The sequence below is a fragment of the Chlorocebus sabaeus genome, chromosome 10, assembly GCF_047675955.1.
Source record: "Chlorocebus sabaeus isolate Y175 chromosome 10, mChlSab1.0.hap1, whole genome shotgun sequence".
In the NCBI taxonomy this organism is placed as follows: Eukaryota; Metazoa; Chordata; class Mammalia; order Primates; family Cercopithecidae; genus Chlorocebus; species Chlorocebus sabaeus.
In genome coordinates this window covers 36,689,321-36,708,885 of record NC_132913.1, presented here as the reverse complement: position 1 = coordinate 36,708,885, position 19,565 = coordinate 36,689,321, and the positions used below count along the sequence as shown (strand labels likewise).

At 40.2% G+C, this 19,565-nt stretch overlaps 1 protein-coding gene and 1 pseudogene across 1 annotated transcript in view; one reads left to right on the top strand and one right to left on the bottom strand.

Annotated features, from left to right (window-relative positions):
* Positions 1–19,565, bottom strand: part of LYPD6 (LY6/PLAUR domain containing 6) — a 142,173-nt gene that overhangs the window by 101,454 nt on the left and 21,154 nt on the right. The window lies entirely within an intron of this gene.
* On the top strand, positions 5,771–5,897 carry LOC119625580 (U2 spliceosomal RNA; annotated as a pseudogene).

Sequence of the window (19,565 nt, the reverse complement as noted above, 5' to 3'; positions counted from 1 at the left end):
TCCATTTGAAATATAAATTAACTTGAGTAAAATCACCATCATCCCATCCTCTTTTTGATAAACTAAACCAGAAGATTTCTTAGAGGAAAAAATATTGCTTTAGAATATTTCATGTTATATAACTCCACTTTCTCTTTTTTACTAAACCTAAGTTTCTCTTGAATCCTGTGTGAGTAATTCTCACTTAGCCTGGCTAAAGATGCATGGAAGAAAACCTTCCAGGTCTTCTGGTAAATGGGGTGGTGGGTGGGAAGATGAGTCCAGTTATGGCCAGACATCCTTAGATACGTGCTTTGCCAGTGACAGTTGACAGACTTGGGAGCAAGGCCATCTTGCACAGGATCCCAGCCCTATACTGTTCATGCAACCAAGAGTCGGCCTCAATCACCTGAGACTGAGAGGTCAAGGCTGCAGTGAGCCATGGCCTCGCCCCCTGCTCTCCAGCCTGGGCAACAGAGTGGGATCTTGTCACTTATAAAAAGAAGTCAGCCTCAGTGAGGAGAGGAAAGCCATGGCAAGAAGGCAGGAGAAAGACAAACTCGAAGTTTTCTAATTTGTGTACAGTTGTCATTAACTACATTCATTATTTTTTAACAGACAGGGTCTTACTCTGTTGTCTAGGCAGGAGAACAGTGGAGCAATCATAGCTCACTTATGTAACTTCGAATTCCTAGGCTCAAGTAATTCTCCTGCTTCAGCCTCCTGAGTAGCTGGGACTACAGGTGCACACCACCATGCCCGGCTAACTTTTTTAATTTTTTGCAGGGACAGGGTCTCACTGTTGCCCAGGCTGGAGTGATACATTTATATTTTTATGTTTGCTTCTCTTGAGATGTTCCTGAACTTACTTAGGAATTGTCTGAGTCTGTTTGTTCTGCTGTAACAATATACCACAGACCAGGTGATATGTTTACAAGCAACAGAAGTGTACTACTCACAGCTCTTGACGGTGGAAATTCCAAGATCAGAGCACCAGCAGATTCCCTGTCTGGTGAGGGCTGTTCTCTGCTTCCAAGATAGTGCCTTGCTGCTGCACCCTCACAAGGTAAAAGAGATGGGAGGGGAACAGGGATGAACAGCACCCTCACGCCTCTTATATAAGGTCATTAATCCCACTCATGAGGGCTCCACCCTCATGACTAAATCACATCCTAAAGGCTCCACCTCTTAATACTATCACACTAGAAATTAAGTTTCAACATATGGATTCTGGGGGAACACAGACCACAGCAGGAACACAGGAGCATTTACTTTACACAGGGACACTGGACCCAGCTGGGGGCTCCTATAAAGAGTCCTGGCCTGGCCTAAGCTCTCTGTGTCAATCCCCTGGCATAGAAATACCAGATTCTTTAGTTGATTCTTTAGTTGTCAAAGATCTTTAAATTGCAGCATTTATTCAATACATTTAAGGAGCAAGAGAAGAACTCAGGGTTTTGTCAAGAGTAAATAATTCCTGTCATCAGAATCTGGACTTAATTTCTTAGCAGCCTACCCTCCCAATTATCTACATCTGCACCCCACTTTCGTGCCTGCCTTGGTGACAGCCATGGTCTGTTCCTGTCTGCTGCTAATCCCTCCACTGTGTTCCCTCTTGCTTCCTCGGGAATCTCATCCGTTATGCCCTCCTTCATCTGTATTTTCTACCCTCCCAATTTAATGTCTGTTCCTCCTCTTCCCCCACAGAGAAGCATACTTATGCCTTATCAACATGAAAACCAACAATTGCCCACTTATTTTCACAAACTTAGCTACTCAGTCGTGGACTCACAGTCCTCTTCTTTCTGAAGTCAATCCTTCTGTTGGGTCAGCGGCATCTAGCACAGTGGACCACTTCCTCCTTCCTCTTTGAATCTCTCTCTTTGTCTGGCTTTCTTGACCCCTCTTCCTGCCACTGTCTTCCTATCATTTTGGCTGCCCATGGTAGATATGACTCTAACTACATCCTTCTTTCTCTAAGGGCTGACTACAGTCAGGGTGGGCCCTCATTAGCTACATTTGTACTGCATGACACCATGGGCACCTTTCCAAGATGAAATACTAGACTAACTCTCCCAGAAAACTGGAGTTGAGGTCAAAAGGCAGTCAGTTGGATGGGTGACCTCATTTTTCGGGGGAGGGGGGGCTTCAACTCAGGAGCTGTGGGTTTGTCACTCACACAAAGCAGTGGAGGAAGATGGTATTTAGACAGAAAAAGGAAAGAGCTTTGATGCAATATGAGGACCTTAGTGTGACAGAGTGCCTGCTGTGCTCCTGGAGACTTTTTGGGTCCTAGTTCCAGAACCTTTAGTGCCTGATATCCTAAATTCTAAAAGGTATGTTTTTGCTTGAGCTAGCTTGTGTTGGCTCCTGTGGCCTGTAACCCCGGGAATCTCGATTATCATACCACTCATTTCTCCTCCTCTCCTACAGTGTCCTCTTCCCCCTAACTGCAGATGTCACAGGCACTCACTCTTCACTCTTTTTCTCCTCTGGGTCTGCATACTCTCCCCTGGTGGTCTCCTCCATATTCACCTGAGCTCCAGATCTGGACACCTTGAAACACTACTCATCTCTGCTCAGATTCCTACAAACCCCTATAATGCACAATTCCAAAACGTATCACTTTCCAGTATTTTGTAGATGGGCGAGTCACCCCACCGTCTACCCAGTCACTGAAGTCAGAAATCTAAATCAAGCTTCCTTTCTTCCTGTTTCCCCCTTCACAACCAGTGCCATCACGCTGTCTTGAGGATTCTGCATCCTTAGGATCTCAAATTCACTGTCTCCTCTCCCTTTGACTTCATTGTATTTTAGACCCCCTCTCCCTTCGCCTACATACTATTTGGTCTTCTTGTCTCCTAACACCCCTCCAATACTTCTCTACTTCTAAAGCATAATCTGATTGAATTATCCCCTAATTCTTCTAAGGTAAAGTCCAAAATCATTGGAACAACATCCAAGAACTCTGATGATCATTTTATTCCTGCCTACCTTACCAGTCTCATCTTTTTATTTTTTATTTGTAGAGACAGGGTCTCACTGTCACCCCGCTGGAGTGCAGTGGTGCAATCATAGATCACTGAAGCCTCTGACTCCTGGGCTCACGTGATCCTCCTGCCTCAGCCTCCTGAATAGCTGGGATTTCAGGCATCACCACACCCAGCTCCAGTCTCAATTTTTACCACTTCCCAAGAAGGCCCCTAAACTCCATCCACACTGAACAACTTGCAGTTTTGTGAGGTCCCAAATGCTCTCCTGCTTCTAAGCCTTTATATCTAATACTCCAATGCCTCCCAGCAAAGCCTGCCTTCATTTCTTCAAAGGTTAAGTCCAACTAATTCAACTCTGTGTCACCTCTTCCATGAAGCCTTTCTTGAGTGACGTCTAATACTCACCCACCTGCAACTTAGGATTAGGTTTACAGCCTCTGTGCTCACACAGTAGCTTTCGCATAACTTTTTCTCAGGCTTTTTGATGATATTTGGTAATTGTCCACTTTCATCTGTGTCTCTTCCTCAAGACTGTAAGTTCCTTAAAGGAAGAGATGATGTCTTTCTTCTATTTATATTCACAGTACCTGCGATTCAAAAAAGGCTTTTTGGATATCTTGTCCTGGAGCACCCAGCCAGGAATTAATGAGATAAAAAGAAAACTGAAAATCTCCAGAACCAGAATATATTCCTTTCCCTCTAACACAGCTTTGAAAATGAGAAGGAAAAGATAAGGATATGTTTTCTGCCATTGTTTCGCTGGCGCTCTGAGGCCTCTTCTTTCTCTTGCTTGATATTGCTCAAGGAGGTTGTTTTCTACGTGCATTTACAGAGTGGTTGGTCTTTAATGCCACACACAGTCCCAGCCCACGGCTCCACAATCCAGTTCAGCATAGAGTGCTAGCTACCACCTCACAAAGGTTTTGTAAATATTTTAACTCTGAAAAAAAGGTCCTGAAGGCTTGTTGGGATGGAGTCACGTATCTCCTTGGCCTAGGATCTTAAGGTGCCCCTCAATCTGGTGTTAATGCGCTTGTGTGAGCTCCTGCCCTTTAGTGTGGGCTGGTCTAATGACTCTCCAACCAACATAATATGGCAAAGATGGTGGATGTCTTTCCAGCAGACTGTATCTCTTGCTGGCTTTGAGCAGCCAAGTTCCAATGTCGAGAAGGCCCACGTAACCGGGAACTGAGGGTGGCCTCCAAAGCAGTTAGGAACTGAGGCCCTCAGTCCAAAAGCCCTCAACAAACTGTATTATACAACCACCATGGGAGCACAGAAGTAGATCTTTCCTGGTTGAGCCTTCAGATAAGATCCCTGTCCTGGCTAACAACTAATTGCAGCCTTGTAAGAGATCCTGACGCACAGGACCCACCTAAGCCATACAACATTTGATATAGTAAATATTTGTTGTTTTACTTCTGGCAGTTTGTTATGCAACAACAAATAATTCATACAATCTCCTTTATCCTGATTGACAGTCTAGCACTTGAAAAAAAGAAAAAAGAAAAAACTTTGTTTTTCAGCAGGTTACACAGGAAACCATCATCATGTAAATGTTTAACTAAAAATGAAATACCCTCTAAAAGCAGGCTTGTAAATCATTTTAGTATTCTACAAGCTAAGGCTAAAAGAATCACACAAGACAGTGTGTAAAATGAAGTGGGTGGAAAGGAAACAAAGTTAAAACTTGTAAAGGGGCCCTGGAGAAAATCCGCAGGCTCATTGGTTTATTTAACTTTTAAATCTTATTAAATTTGCAAGATGCGTGTTAGCATTCATGGTTCATTTACTTTTATTCTGACTTCTATAAATAGATACTCTATGAGCCCTGATAAATGACTTAAAATCTTGCTTGACTTCAATAAAAAAAATTAGCAAGTTAATCATAAAAATTCTACACATAGAAATGAATGAAAACCTTCTTCAGGGCCAACCTCTACTCCCTGCAAGTGTACCTCCCCCAGTCCCTGGGCTCTTCTTGCCATCCTTTTTCTTTTTCTCTGGCTCTGTGTTTATAGTATCTGGCATTCTCCCAAATCACCTAGATCTGGCTCTCTTGCAAAAACAAACAGAAGCTACCTGGGGCTCTTTATTCTCACTCATTTACATTCTTTCCCTGCCAAGGGGTCAGGGATGTCAGAGTTGGTGGCAACCAGTCAAGCCCAGCATGGAATGGCCCTTATCTACCAATGCAGTGCTTTCCTGCCTGTGAATATGCCAGCATTTATTTATCTAAAAGTATAAGTAAAAATGTAGGTAACTGCCACAAATCAGAAACTAACGAATCTAAAAGTTCAGCCCAGAGCTGTGACCACAAGTAGATAAAAGCCTCATACAAAGCTAATATTTAATAAAAAAAAAAAAGGCAGGCAGTGGGTGAAAGGTGGAGATATAACCTATATGACCCATAAAATACATGGAAAACAAAAGCAAATGTGAAATTCCATGTGGTTTAATCATACAGAATGCATGTTTGAATAATTAGCCATCCACACTAAAGCACAGCTTCCCTGTAAGTCATTAGTTGATGTGAGCTGAGAGTAATGTCAGTGTCATGTGTTCCACTAGTTACACACATATGGTTATACCATCCATCAGTATGCTCAACAGCTCTCTTCTCTGCCCTGATAGCCTGGGTAAGTCATCTAAATTGGTGTGTCCATTAACAGCATTTCTGAACTCCCAAGAAGATTAAAATTGGTTGTTGAGGAACAAAGTATAAGACATCATAGTTTGTGGTCCTCCAAGGTTCAACTGTACCTGTCAAAATCTTATTCCTTAATATTTAATTTCTCTTCACTTCTCAGCCTTTTGGCTAAGATCAAGTATAGTATCTGCTCTTATCAGTTTAATATTTAATTTCTATCATTAGGAAGAATGTAATTTAAATTAAATTTTTCTCCTAGGGAAGGAGGAGCAATAATAAAAAAAAGTTGAGAAACACAGCTGTAAATATGTAGAATTCTAAATGAGCATACAGAGAAGAAAATAAGCATAAGAAATGCAGACACCAAAAAAAAAAAAAAAAAAAAAACCTTAATAACAATCCAATAACCAGATCCATTTGCATATTTAAAAAGCAGCAGAACTAGAGAAGGCCAAAGACAGGTTCTGACACAGCATTGGAAACTCTGAACTTGAAGTCAGAAGACCTACATTGAGTCCTAACATGTGATTATAAGTTGCACAACCTTAGAGAAAAGCTACTTATTTGAGTTCCTTTTTGTTTTTCTGTAAAAATAGAACGAAGATGTCTTAATTCCAAGGTCCCTGCAATAGTGAAATCATAGTATTCGTGAAGTGCTTTGCCAACAAGATGATGCGGTTCAGTTGAAAGGTAACATCATCCAGCAGAATTATTTGAACACTGGAGAGCTTTGCATGGGCAAAAGATTATGTTAATAAGCCTAGAGGTGACATTACTGTGAATTAGTGGTTCAAGAGAGGTTTAGACTGATGAAGGGGCTGCTCATTAGGAATAGTATGTCCTGTATAGCAAAACACACCAATGACCTAAAGCAACTGATCTATTTTAAGGGGATAGTGAGAGAGATTCAGACCACTAAGAGATAGTGAGAAAATACTTTTCTCCTATTAACTAAACCAGTGGTTTCAGCTTCAAATCACCTAGGGTGACTTGGAAAACTTCTGAAAAATGTCTGAACCTGGAAGATTGTGAGTACTCCAGAGACGCTACGGAGTAAGTGAACACTGACAAAGTTGCCGTGAGATCTCCATTCTCATACGCTACTGGTGGGAGTGTTCATTAGTACAGCCTTTAGGGAATACGATCCACTAATATGCATCTTTTTTTGGTTTGGTTTGATTGTAATGTTTTAAGTTGGTACCCTTCCTGGAGTAATTCTATGTCTAAGAATTCATATCAGGGAAACAATGAGAGAGGAATAAAAATGCATCCATAAGGATGCCCCTCAAAGTAGCATTTTATGTCTGTATGTTGCACCAATCAGGATAGCTTGACTTACTTTGAACATGCAAGAAAAAAAAAAAAAATCTACTCTGTAAATTCATGTTGTGGGCGGGAATATCTGACAAGTAAACAAAAGAAACAATAAATAAAAACAAGATGCTGCAAAAGTCAGGTGTGTCTCAGCCAAAACTCATTAATTTTTCAAAAAGTTGAGAATGTACCAATGAATTCAGGTCTGGTCAGGTCAGGCCTTCCATCATCCTGGTGATCTCAACTAACCTCAAAATCAAACAGCAGACAATTAGCAATTAAAGCATCTTAAAGGAATAAGTAACATTGCAGGCTAAGGCAGGACAGGGAGAAAAAGAATCAAATGTATTTCACTGGCTTTCTTTTTAAATTCCCTATCTTCTTGAGTCAGGACTCCCCAGGATTTGCAACTCAACACTGGCCTAAGACTCTCTGCCACAAATGACTTTGCATTCTCAAGAGATTAACTGTTCACTCAAAGCCCTTCTGAAAAGCTGCTGAAATCATTGCAAATCTTCTGTAAGTCCCACCTTCCTATGGGCTACAAGATAAAAACATTAGCTCAGGAGTGAGATAAGAAAGCCTCATTTTTTTTAAAGTAGGAAAGAAAATAAAGTTCTATGAAGGAGACTAAATTCTGAGCTTTCAGATTTTTAGTGTCAACAACCCAAAATATAAGAATGAGAACAAAAGAGCATTTTTATCAAATGCATTTAGCAAATATTATTAAGCCCCTAGTCACCAAATGAGTCAGACCAGCCAGGTAATCCTGGTATGGGGAAATCTGCAGAAGATAGACATCAAGCAAATATACACTGATAAATAGCATATGTGTAGTGCCTGCTGTTTCTCAAAGTACTTTCTCATGTGATTTATCATTCAGTCTTCATATTAACCCCATAAGGTAAGCACAAAAAGAATGATTTAACAAAGACAGGCAAACAGATCTAGGTTAGCTGACTTGCCCACATTTACAGAGTCAACTGATTACTGTAGGCATCAATATTCAAATCTAGCTCTTCCAATTTTCTTCACAACATACCACACTAGGACAGCACACATGAACTCTATATATGTGACATGAGAACATGACTAAGCAGGACAGAGTGCTGTGGCCACAGACCTGGGAGCCAGACTGCTCACTTCCAAGTCCCAGTGCCATCACCTATTGGGTAGTGTGATTGGGGGAAAATTATCAATACACTTTGTGCATCAGTTTCCTCATCTGCCAAATAGGGATAATAGCGGTGCCACAGCATGATTATGAGGATCATGTATAAATGTGACCACAGTGATTGGCACACAGCAAAAGGTTCAACAAATGTTAGCTTTGATCATCATGGGCATCGAGAACAATTCTCTGATTAGTCAAGGTCAGATGCAAATACACTGAGCCCAACTGCATGTTACATGTGTGTAAGTGCTGCTGATGGGGCTCAGACCATACTAACCCAAAACATGGCACTGTGGCGGACTGAAACTTTAAGGCCAAAGGAATGTCAGAAAAATTCCTTCAGTAGCAGGAAGGTCTCTCTGACCTGCCCCCATACTTCTCCCCTAAAGAGGGGAACCTAGGAAGAACTTACTGACCTTCCCTTGAAGGAGATCATTGACCCTCATCTAAGAGGTGCTTCCCTATACCAGGAGAAAAGGAACTTCCTGTCTCTGAAGATGAAGGGTCACTGTTTTGAGTTGAACGTGTCCCCCAAACTTCATGTGTTGAAAACTTAAATCTCCCATGCAACAGTGTTGAGAGGTGGGATCTTTAAGAGGTGACTCGGAATGCATTAATGCCATTAGTTTCAGAGTGAGTTATTTATCATAAGAGTACATTCCTAAGAAAATAATGAGTTCTAGCCCCCTTCACTTCTCACTCTCTCACAAGCCCTCTCCTTCCCTTCTACCTTCCGCCATGGGATGATGCAGCAAAAAGGCCCCCTGCAGATGCCAGATCCTTGATATTTAACTGCTTAGCCTCTGGAACCATGAAACAAGTAAACTTATATTGTTTGTAAGTTGCCCAGTCTCAGCTATTCTGTTGTAGCAGCACAAAATGGATTAAGACAGTTACGGAGCAGAATCTGAACAAACAGATCTTTCTAAGTTCTCCTCAATTTATTCCCATTACATTATGCCCTTTTTATCCTATCATACTTCTCCACTACTATCCACTCATTATCAAACCTAGCCTGCAAATACTCAGGTTTACCCATTTCTGTGGGACTCAATTTCCTTATGAAGGCTCCCACATCACATAAAAATTTATTAAATAAATTTGTATGTTTTTTTTTCTTGTTAATCTGTTTTTTGTTATAGAGGCCTCATCCATAAACCTACAATGGGTAGAGAAAAAAATATTTTTCCTCTCCTCCACTGCATTAGTTTCCTATTGCTGCTGTAACAAATTACCACAAAATTAACAGCTCGAAACTTACACAAACATGTTATCTCAAAGTTCTAAAGGTCAGATCCAATATGGGTCTTACTGGGCTAAAATCAAGCATCTGCACAGCTTCATTCCTTATGGCGGCTTTAAGGGAGAATGAGTTTCCTTAAGCCTTTTCTAACTTCCAGAGGCTACATGCACTCCTTGGCTCATGGTGCCTTCCTTTATCTTCAAAGCACATCATTGCAACCTCTGCTTCTTCTGACTATCCCCTCTCTTCCCCTGCTTCTCTCATCACATCATCTTCTCTGCTCCAACCCTGCTGCCTTTCTCCACCATGATAAGATAATAGTCCCATCTCAGGATCTTTAACTTAATCACATCTAAGAAATCCCTTTTACCAGGTAAGGTAACATACTGACAGGCTCCAGGAATTAGAACATGAAAATCTATAGGGGACCATTATTCAGTCTACCACAGGTACCAAGGATATAAAAATGAATTTGATACAACTGCTGAGCTCAAGGACTTCACGAACTATTGAGTAAAACAGACATATTCAAAAAGAAAATTAATTCTTATGCACATCAGACTACAGCACTCAGTATGGTTAGAGAAGAAACATAGTGCTCTGTGGGTAATAGGATCCATCTGTTTATCTCGACCAAGAAAGGAAAGGAGGCCTCATAAAGAAAGTGATGTGTTTAAGAGACCAGAATACGCCATCTCAAAGTATGCCTCTTTGGCATAAAGATTATTTCAAGCTGATTATTTTGAACACTGAAAATACAGGAGAAGCTCTAAAAGCAGGGCAGAAGTTACCCTTTTGTAGGAAAGTTTACATCTGTAAAGGAAATCTCTATTTGTAACTGTGTCACCTTCTCTGCATCAGGAAAGATGACTCTAAATCACTAGAGACTCGTATTAATGGAGAAGGCACCAATTTAAATCTATATAAGGAATCTTACCCTTGTGTCTCATGCTTTTCCTGGTTACCTCCCATAACCATATCCCTCAACAGCTTTCTTTGTTTTAGCTAAAGATGGAATTTAAGACTGAATTCAAATCTACCTTTTTGAGATTTACTCATTTATCTCCCATGTATATATGAACTATATGTGTTAATAAACTTGTGTTTGTTTTTCCCATCTTAATCTGTCTTTTGTTACAGGGGTCCACTCCAATTAAGAATTATGAAGAACAAAGGAAAACAACTTTTCTTCTCCTACACATGCAGAGAATTGAGCACTGATGTGTGCTCAAATTGAGGCGATGAAGGGCGTCCCAGGAAAGTACGTTGGAAAGTTAGGAACATTGAATGGGTTGGTGTGATCAGAGTCTTGGCAGATAAAAGGAGTAGAAAATGGTCAGAAGAAAATGTTGAAGAGGGACATCAAAGCTATATTGTGAAAGGCTACAGCTAGAGAAAGGGACTTTTCAATAGAATGAAAGGCCACTGAAGGCTGGTAAACCCATCATTCAGATTTATGTTTCAAAAAGAAAACTCCAGAGGCAGTGGAGACAGTGGATTGCAGAAAGCAGAACCCAATTAAAAAGCTAATTTAATAGTCCAGAGGGGAAAAAAAAAAACAAAACAAGGGAAGACTAAATTAAGGAAGTAATGTAGGAAATAAAAGCAAATATAGATGTGAGAGACATTTCCAAAGTGATACCAACAGGACTCGATGACTAGCTGAATGCTGTATAAGATGGAGACAAAACTGATGCTGAAATGACTAGCTCAAGTGCATGGTAGATGCCTGATGCCACTGAGGTGTCAGAGGCATTTGAACCACAGTAACTCCATCTTGAATAGGGTCTGGGTAAAATAAGGCTGAGACCTACTGAGCTGCATTCCCAGGAGGTTAAAATTAAGGCATTCTTAGTCACAGGATGAGACAGGAGGCTGGTACAAAATACAGGTCACAAAGACCCTACTGATAAACAAGTTGTGGTAAAGAAGCTGGACAAAACCCACCACAGCCAAGATGGTGACAAAAGTGACCTCTGATCATCCTCACTGCTCATTATACACTAATTATAATGTATTAGCATGCTAAAGGACACTTCCAACAGCACCATGACAGTTTACAAAAGCCACAGCAACATCAGGAAGTTACCCTATATAGTCTAAAACAGGGAGGAACTCTCATTTCCAGGAACTGCATACCTCTTTCCCAGAAAACTCATGAATAATCCACCTCTTGTTTAGCATATAATCAAGAAGTAACTGTAAGGATTCTCGAGTGAGCAGCCCATGCTGCTGCTCTGCCTATGGAACAGCCATTCTTTTGTTTCTTTACTTTCTTAATAAACTTACTTTCACTTTACAATATGAACTTGCCACAAATTCTTTCTTGCACGAGGTCCAGGAACCCTCTCTTGGGATCTGGATTGGGACCCCTTTCTGGTAATAGAGGGATACAAAAAGCAGAGGAAGAAGTTCATGAAGGGCTATGTTTTAGATATGCTGATTAGAACCTTTCATGGAGTTAACTCTAAGAAAAAGAAAAAACAGGAAGAAATGCCATCTACATATCTGAGAGACATGAAGGAGTTAAAAGACCTGGCTTCTGGCCCTTCTCTGTCATTTAATAGCCTTGTGATGTCAAGTCACTCAACCTCTCAAGGCCTTGGTTTCACCATCTGTGAAGCTGCAGGCTGGGATATGAGATAATCATTAAATTCCCTTCTAATATTTATATGTGTCTAATATCTGAGTCATTATTTTCTCCTCAGTTTCAAACGTTTTTCTCAGCCACTCTTGACATTAGCCACTAACAGAAAATCCAGTGGCTCCTAATTTTCAACTAAAGAGCTAAAATTTAAAAGGAGAAGCTAAAAACACTAGCAATCACTGTATGCCTACTGCGTGCCGGGCACTCAGCCTGCCATACTCTCCTCCAGCTGCTTCTCCCATTAGCCTGGACACCCCCAAAGGAATCTCAGAAAAGCCCTGAGTCATGAAAACTGAAGACGTGCATGGAAATCAAAGATGTGCAGTCATAGAAATCAAAAGATAGACACATATAATGTCAATTTTGTTTTCCATTTCTGTTTTATGTTCCATTCCCAAACACTCCTTTTAAAAGATGTTTATGCCAGCAGCACAACAAATGAGGTTTTTTTTTAATTTGATACTGAAAAATTACATAGGGGATCATGGGAGCATAGAGATGGAGGAGGTAAGTATATTTTTCAATCGTTTTATTTAAAGAATAATAAATTGAGATAGTACTGTAATGAGGTCACTGATATTAAGGACTCCACTTAAAACTCAGTGGTTTCCACTACCAATAGCAATAATTCTCAATGGGGAGGAAGCAAGGACTTATCATAATCACCTCGTGGGTTTTTTAAATTATTAATGTGCCCCTTTCCTCCACCCAACAAGATTCTGATACTTCCCCAAGTTGACGATCACAGGAATATTCATCCTCCTCTAAAATTTAATATTGTAAACCAAAAACACTGCAATACTACTAATATCTAGAATAAAATTCAAATTCTAATCAAATATATATATATAGAAAATATATATATTTGCATATTCATCTCTGATTAGGCTCTATCCCACCTTTTTTGTGTCCCACTTCTAGATACTCACTCCCTTACACATTTGACTCTAAACTTCAACAAACAACTTCCCCCAGTTGCACATGCTGCTTTATGCTCTAAGACTTGATTCACATTCTTTTGGCCTTCCTTCTGGCCCTCTCTGGGCACTCCCAGTTAGCATAAGTGGCTTACTTCAAATGTTATCTTCTAGTTAAAGCAATCCCCGAATGGAACCAGCCAGTCCCTATCTTTGTGTCCCCACTGTACTTCATGTCATGATTTATCTAACTCTTTATTAAAGACTTATTACTTGTCTATATGTCCCTAGTATGTTTTAGGTTCCCAGAGGTACAGTAATCGATGTTTGCTGATTGAGTGAATGAATATGATAATATAATAGGAAGAAACAGCAAGTGTATTATTTGGTCTCTTTAAGGCAAGGATATGTTCAAAATCAACTTATAGGTCCAGAAAACATTATTTTGTTTATTTACTATTAACAGTTAAAGGTAAGAACTTCTAAGGGTAGTACTATTTTTGAAATATAATGTATTTCAGCCGAGCACAGTGGCTCACACCGGTAATACCAGCACTTTGGGAAGACGAAGCAGGCGGATCACCTGAGGTCAGGAGTTCGAGACCAGCCTGGATAACATGGTAAAACCCTGTCTCTACTAAAAATCCAAAAATTAGCCAGGCATGGTGGCACACATTTGTAACCCCAGGGAAGGCTGAGGCAGGAGAATCACTTGAACCCGGGAGGCAGAGGTTGCAATGAGCCGAGATCGTGCCACTGCACTCCAGCCTGGGTGACAGAGTGAGACTTCGTCTATTAAAAAAAAAAAAGAAAAGAAAAGAAAGAAATATAATGTATTTCATGATTTAGAGAGCACAGAATGAACCAGGCACACAAAATGGTCACGAAAATTAATTGAATAAAGTGTTTTTAAACTGTATTTATTCTACCATCATGTCAAAATCAAAGAGTAGAAATTGAATTATCACCACCTTAAAGTTCATGCTGTAGTGAGATTATAATTTGTAATCCTAAAACAGTGGGACATTTGTTTTTGTTTCATCTGTGCTGAAACAGGTACAGTTTTAGCCTTTGGGGATATATTTATGGCCATGTCAGTCAACAGGCCCAGAGAAACAGCTCTCAGGGAATATGATAGTTACTGATGGCAAAAACAAAGTAACCATGTTAACATGTGCCAGGTGAGATTGTTATTGATGTGCCCACTATTAAATGGAACCCTGGAAAAAAGTGTCAGGAGACTATGTGTCCAAATCCTCCCTCAATCCTAAAAGACAATGCCTTTTCCTGCAAAAAGTGCTTACTCAGTGTCAATCACAATGCAAACAAATCACACTGTGACACAGGCACTTGAAGTTAAAGCTCATAAAGCTCTCTTTAGTAGAAGAAAAATCTAATTCAATGGTTAAATGCCAATCAGGGTAGATAACTAGGCAGGAACTGAAAACACAAGGCTTAAAAATCTACTGCAACTCCTTTGGAAATGCATTACTACTGAATGGCTGTCAGAATTAGAACATAAGTGTGTTAGCACCATTAACTTGGGGGAAAAAAAAAAAAAACAGAATGGCTCCTATTTAAGCAAACACAAAGAATCCCATTAAAGTTTTGAAGAGTCGCATGTTAAAATGGTTTGTAAAACTTTCTCAGCCTAAAAGTACATACGAGTGAATTTGGATAATGAAAACAAATTAGTAAACAAAGAAAAATCAAAATTGCTTTATCTACAACTATTACACAACGTTATACATACTTAAAGAATCAAATATCTCCTATAGTAGTCAAGAATATTTGGACTTGACTGAACCACTCATCCTGAAAAAACATTTAGCCTTTAAGAAAAGGGCATCATTTCCTTGGACAAGCAGATTGTGAGCTTCACCATTTAACCTTTCCATCTGCCTTCTCCTGAGTTGCCACTTCCTCCTGCATGACAAAAAGGAAGATGAGGGTCATTGGGCTCAGGAGAAAGGATCAGAAGAGATCTGCTCTAAATCACCAATACAGAAATTCTCCTCCTGTCTACAGTATGTCTTGCCCCAAGTTCTTTACCAAATCATGAAAAGAAATGGCACTCAGGCTAGAGGTAACAGGGAAGAAAGAAGATATCCAGAAGAGGCCAGTAGTCATACTTGGGAAGACTGAGGTGATGTGTCCACGTAGGGAAGGAAAACATCTCGTGTGTTTGAAGTTTCTCCAGCCCACAGTGATTTTTCTTTTACTAATACATAGAAATGGGGTCACCAATGACAAGTTTGTACAATGTGGTCCTACCTCCAGCCACAACTAATTGGTCCATGTTGATATCTGTCCCAAAATAGGCCAATAAGCTCTCTTCCCTAGGATTGTTGAGTCTGGTACTGGAAAAAGCATCAGTCAGTCCTAAATGATGGCATAAACTATGACATTTGTACATTTCAGGAGCATCTGAGGATATCACTCCCACCTTGTTTGCATATTTGTTTTGCATTAAGAAAGAATGAAACCAGTAAGATGATAGAAAAAAATAAAAAGGTGGGGAAAGAGTATTAAATGCTCTCAAGTCCCTGCTATTGCCCTGTTCTTCCAGCATTTTGACTATTTAATTCTTCTTTCAATTTATTTTACACTTAATAACATAAGACAGGGGTGGCACAGTTCATCACCATAAAAATTTATTCCTAGGTAAGCACACAGACCCGGAGTACAAGGACCAATCCTCACAGAATCCACAGAGAGTAAGCCAAGTGAAAGAGAAAGACACATGAGATAAATGTTCCTAAGTTAATTTGAGCCACGTATTTGCTGCTTACAAACAAGATTCTAAATACTTGATAAGAAAAATAAAAAGATTTTATTCCTGGGTACCTCTGAACATAAGAGGAGACTTAAGGGGATGACTAGAGAAGTAAAGACCTCCATGATATTTGGGAGTATACACAAGTCCCTTGTCTTGCTGACCGCTGGGTTCCTTGAGAACTGATTACTCATGTATGTGGATATATGTGCATATGTATGTATGTAGGTTTATGACTATCGGGTCTTAGCACCAGAGGCTAAAGCCAACATCTCCTCTCTGATTCAATGCAATCTCAAGATAACATAAGATTATTTTGGAAGGGTAACAAAAATGATTTTGAAGTCCTCAAAGAAGTTCTAAAAGTTTCTAATTTTCTAAAACTGTATGCAAGACTTTGACAAAGTATATAAAATGCTAATGGTTATAAGATTAATTGAAGACCATGTCTCATGCAGCTGATCAGAACTGACAACTGAGGCTGATTTAATTCCTATCATATCAGTGTAAACTATGCATTTTAGCAAAAGGTGATGTTACCAAAAAGAGGTATGCTTCTACTGACACTAGCAAGTATTGTTATTTAAAAATATAATGCTGAGACTGATGGTAGTTTTCTTGGGCACATCTTGGTACACAACTCTATGAGCCTGCAATATTAAAAACACTCCAGATTAACATTTAATGTAACTTTGAAAAGATTAAGCCATTTACCAGGAACAGTTTTATCCCACAGGAAAAAATATAATTAATTAAACAACTTTTAATTACATAAATTCTAGTTTTCTTCATTTGAGTGTCCAGTGGCTACTGAATTCATACCACCACAAGTGCTCTATGCTTGTAAGTCTATGGTTCCTCAAACTCTTAAATGTCCCAATTCTCAGGGCTCACGAGCTTTCAAGGCAAACAAATCTGCACATTGTGAGAGAGTACACAAGACACAATTTTTGGCTAGCCCTACCATTATGTAAGCCAATATCGTCAAGGTTAGCTGCTTCTCCAAATTCTGCAGGTCATTAATATTCTTGAACTTCTATTCAAGCTTGAAGCATGTCGGCTTTTTCACAATGTATAAGGTCAGTTGCATTCCACACCCCCTTATGCTGTACAATGAAAAGAAAAGGTGAGCACAGGTGGTTGAGGGACTCGTCTCATGGTCTTCCAAAAACATAGGTGCATTCCTTAATACAAATTAAATAATGGGGCCATAGAAAGCTGCTGTAGCTTGGTCTAATCTCTTATTCCTTCATGTGTTGATGCTCTGCGCCTCTGTTTTGAATGGTTTGCCTTTTAAAATGCTGTAGGAGGCCGGGCGCGGTGGTTCATGCCTATAATTCCAGCACTTTGGGAGGCTGAGGTGAGCAGATCTCGAGGTCAGGAGTTTGAGACCAGCCTGGCCAACATGTTAAAACCTAAAAATACAAAAATTAGCCAGATGTGGTGGTATGCCCCTGTAATCCCAGCTACTCTGGAGGCTGAGGCAGGAGAATTGCTTGAACCCAGGAGGCAGAAGTTGCAGTAAGTCAAGATCGTGCCACTACAATCCAGCCTGGGTGACAAAGCAAGACTCCATCTTGTGGGGGGGGGGGGGAGGAAAGAAAGGCTATAGGAAAGAAGCCACCAAAACGGCCTGAACTAACAGGGGCAGCCTCTACAGCCACCATCATCACTGCTCCCACCTCATGCCTTATCCACCAGTACAATGCAATGTGGGGGAAAGGAAGGGTGAATTGGGGAGGAGACACACACAACATCTTCTGTTTGTATCTTTCTGACACCAGACCCTATCCCTAGTGATAGGTTCTCATGCCAGACTTCACACACTGCTAAATTCACACTCAGTTTCTGAGCGAAGTTTCAGCCCCTGAATGGAAGGCAGAACCACCCTTTTGTGACTCCTCATTAAGCAGTGATCCTTGTTACAGGCCCACTGTTTCCACCATCATCTATCTGGTGCCAGAAAGATGTGATTCCATTTACAAGCTGAAGAGTCAGAGAAAAGAGCCTTAAAAAGGTTTCAAGGTGGAATTTTTTTTTTAATGAGCACATTTATGATGTTATGAGCCAAGTTCAAAATTCAAGTCACATATGAACAAATTTTATAGGGGGAGGAGTAACCTGATGTTCAAATTCATTTGCCTCCCATTCTGAAGTAATTCATCTTTAAAATTTCTGTGAAAATTCTAGAGTTGCCCAGAAAATGGCACCGACCATCTGTAAGTAAAACAAAAGCTCTCCATAGTATATATCACAGGTTCAAAGCACTTTGGCATCGGCAGATTGAACACGTTATTAAAGGAATTTAACTGCAAGAAGAGCTACCATAATTACACAGCAGCTGGTCTAATGTTGACAAAACAACTTTTAAAGGCTTGCAGAAGCCTTAAAGGCTAATCAATTAAAAAGGCATGAATAGTAATGTGCATCATCCTATCCTTAACACTCTGAGTTGCATCTCCTGCAAATACAGTGAGGTTTTCATTTTGGAACCATCATTTCTTACATCCCACAATTAAGCAGAATATGTAAATAAATTCTAAGTTGTGTCTAGGTGAGACAATTATGCTTAGAATAAAATAACTCTGCAAAACTCAATGATAAACATTGAACTTCATGAGCATTTTCATTCTGGCAAAGTTAGTATCAAAATGCCAACATCTCATGCCAGAATTTGTGCTTACTTTACCAAGAGCAGGCAAAGGAGTGTTTATAGATGACTACATTGGCCTGCAATATGCTGGAGGCACAATGCATGAATGAATGCATGAATGTCGAATGTTGGAATGCGTCTGTACACCGCATTCAAGGACCAGAGATGTAGTCCTCTTGAGATCTGTCCAAGTGTTCCACGTAGACAGGTCTCCTCTGCCAGGACCAGCAAGTGCTTTCTTTTAAGGTTCAACAGAAAGTTCCCATCTTGCAAGAAACCTTCTTCAGACTTCCCACAAGGCTTTTGTCTTCTTTTCTAAATCCCTTACAACCAGAAAACTAAAAAGGATTTTACAGATCTTTAAATCTAACCCTATGTAGGGCCCAACAAACTTTTTCTACTAAGGGCCAGATAACAAATATTTTAGGCTTTGTGGGACAAATGATCTCTGTCCCAATTACACACCTTTACCATTGCAGTGCAAAACCAACCATGCAGGATATTTACACAAATGGGCAATGACTGAGTTCTAATAAAACTTCATTTACAAAAGGAGGTAGCCAGCCAGATTTGACTGACCCCTGCTCTACCAGAATGAAACCCCTTTCTCAGCCAGTACTCAAGGTCTCTTTGTGAACACCTCCGAGGGAGGGGGATAACCTCCTCATAGCAGCCTGTTCTGTTTTCTGAAGCTCTCCCTTCTATTTACTGAAATGAACTTCCCTGTAACTTGCAACCACTGTCATATCTTCATATCCTGCATATGCTGTTCTCTCCTAAATCACTCTCTCTCCCCAGAGTACTCTACACAAATAGGCCTTCAAAAATCATTTTTTTAGTTAAAGAGAAATACCACCAGTTTTGCCTTCTGGAGCCCCAGAGAGTAAGTCTAACACCTCTTCCACCTGACAGCCCTTTATGCATTTGAAGACAACTATCGGATATGGCAGTCACTGTCTGCACCACTCATTGGGGATCTATCTTGTAGTATTTTTTATCATTAGTTTTCTTCTTCCATGTACACATTTTTTCCTTCCTCATTTAGATGGCAAGTGAAGCATGTTCCCTGGCACATAAGCTCCATTTAGTTTTATGAGTGAGAGTGGCAGAATGTCCACGGAAATATCAGCCAACAAATCTTTTTAAACACCTTTCTCAGCAAATTCAACTGGGACAGCTTTTGATACTGGGGCAGGGCGGGGGCAGCTCACCACAGCAG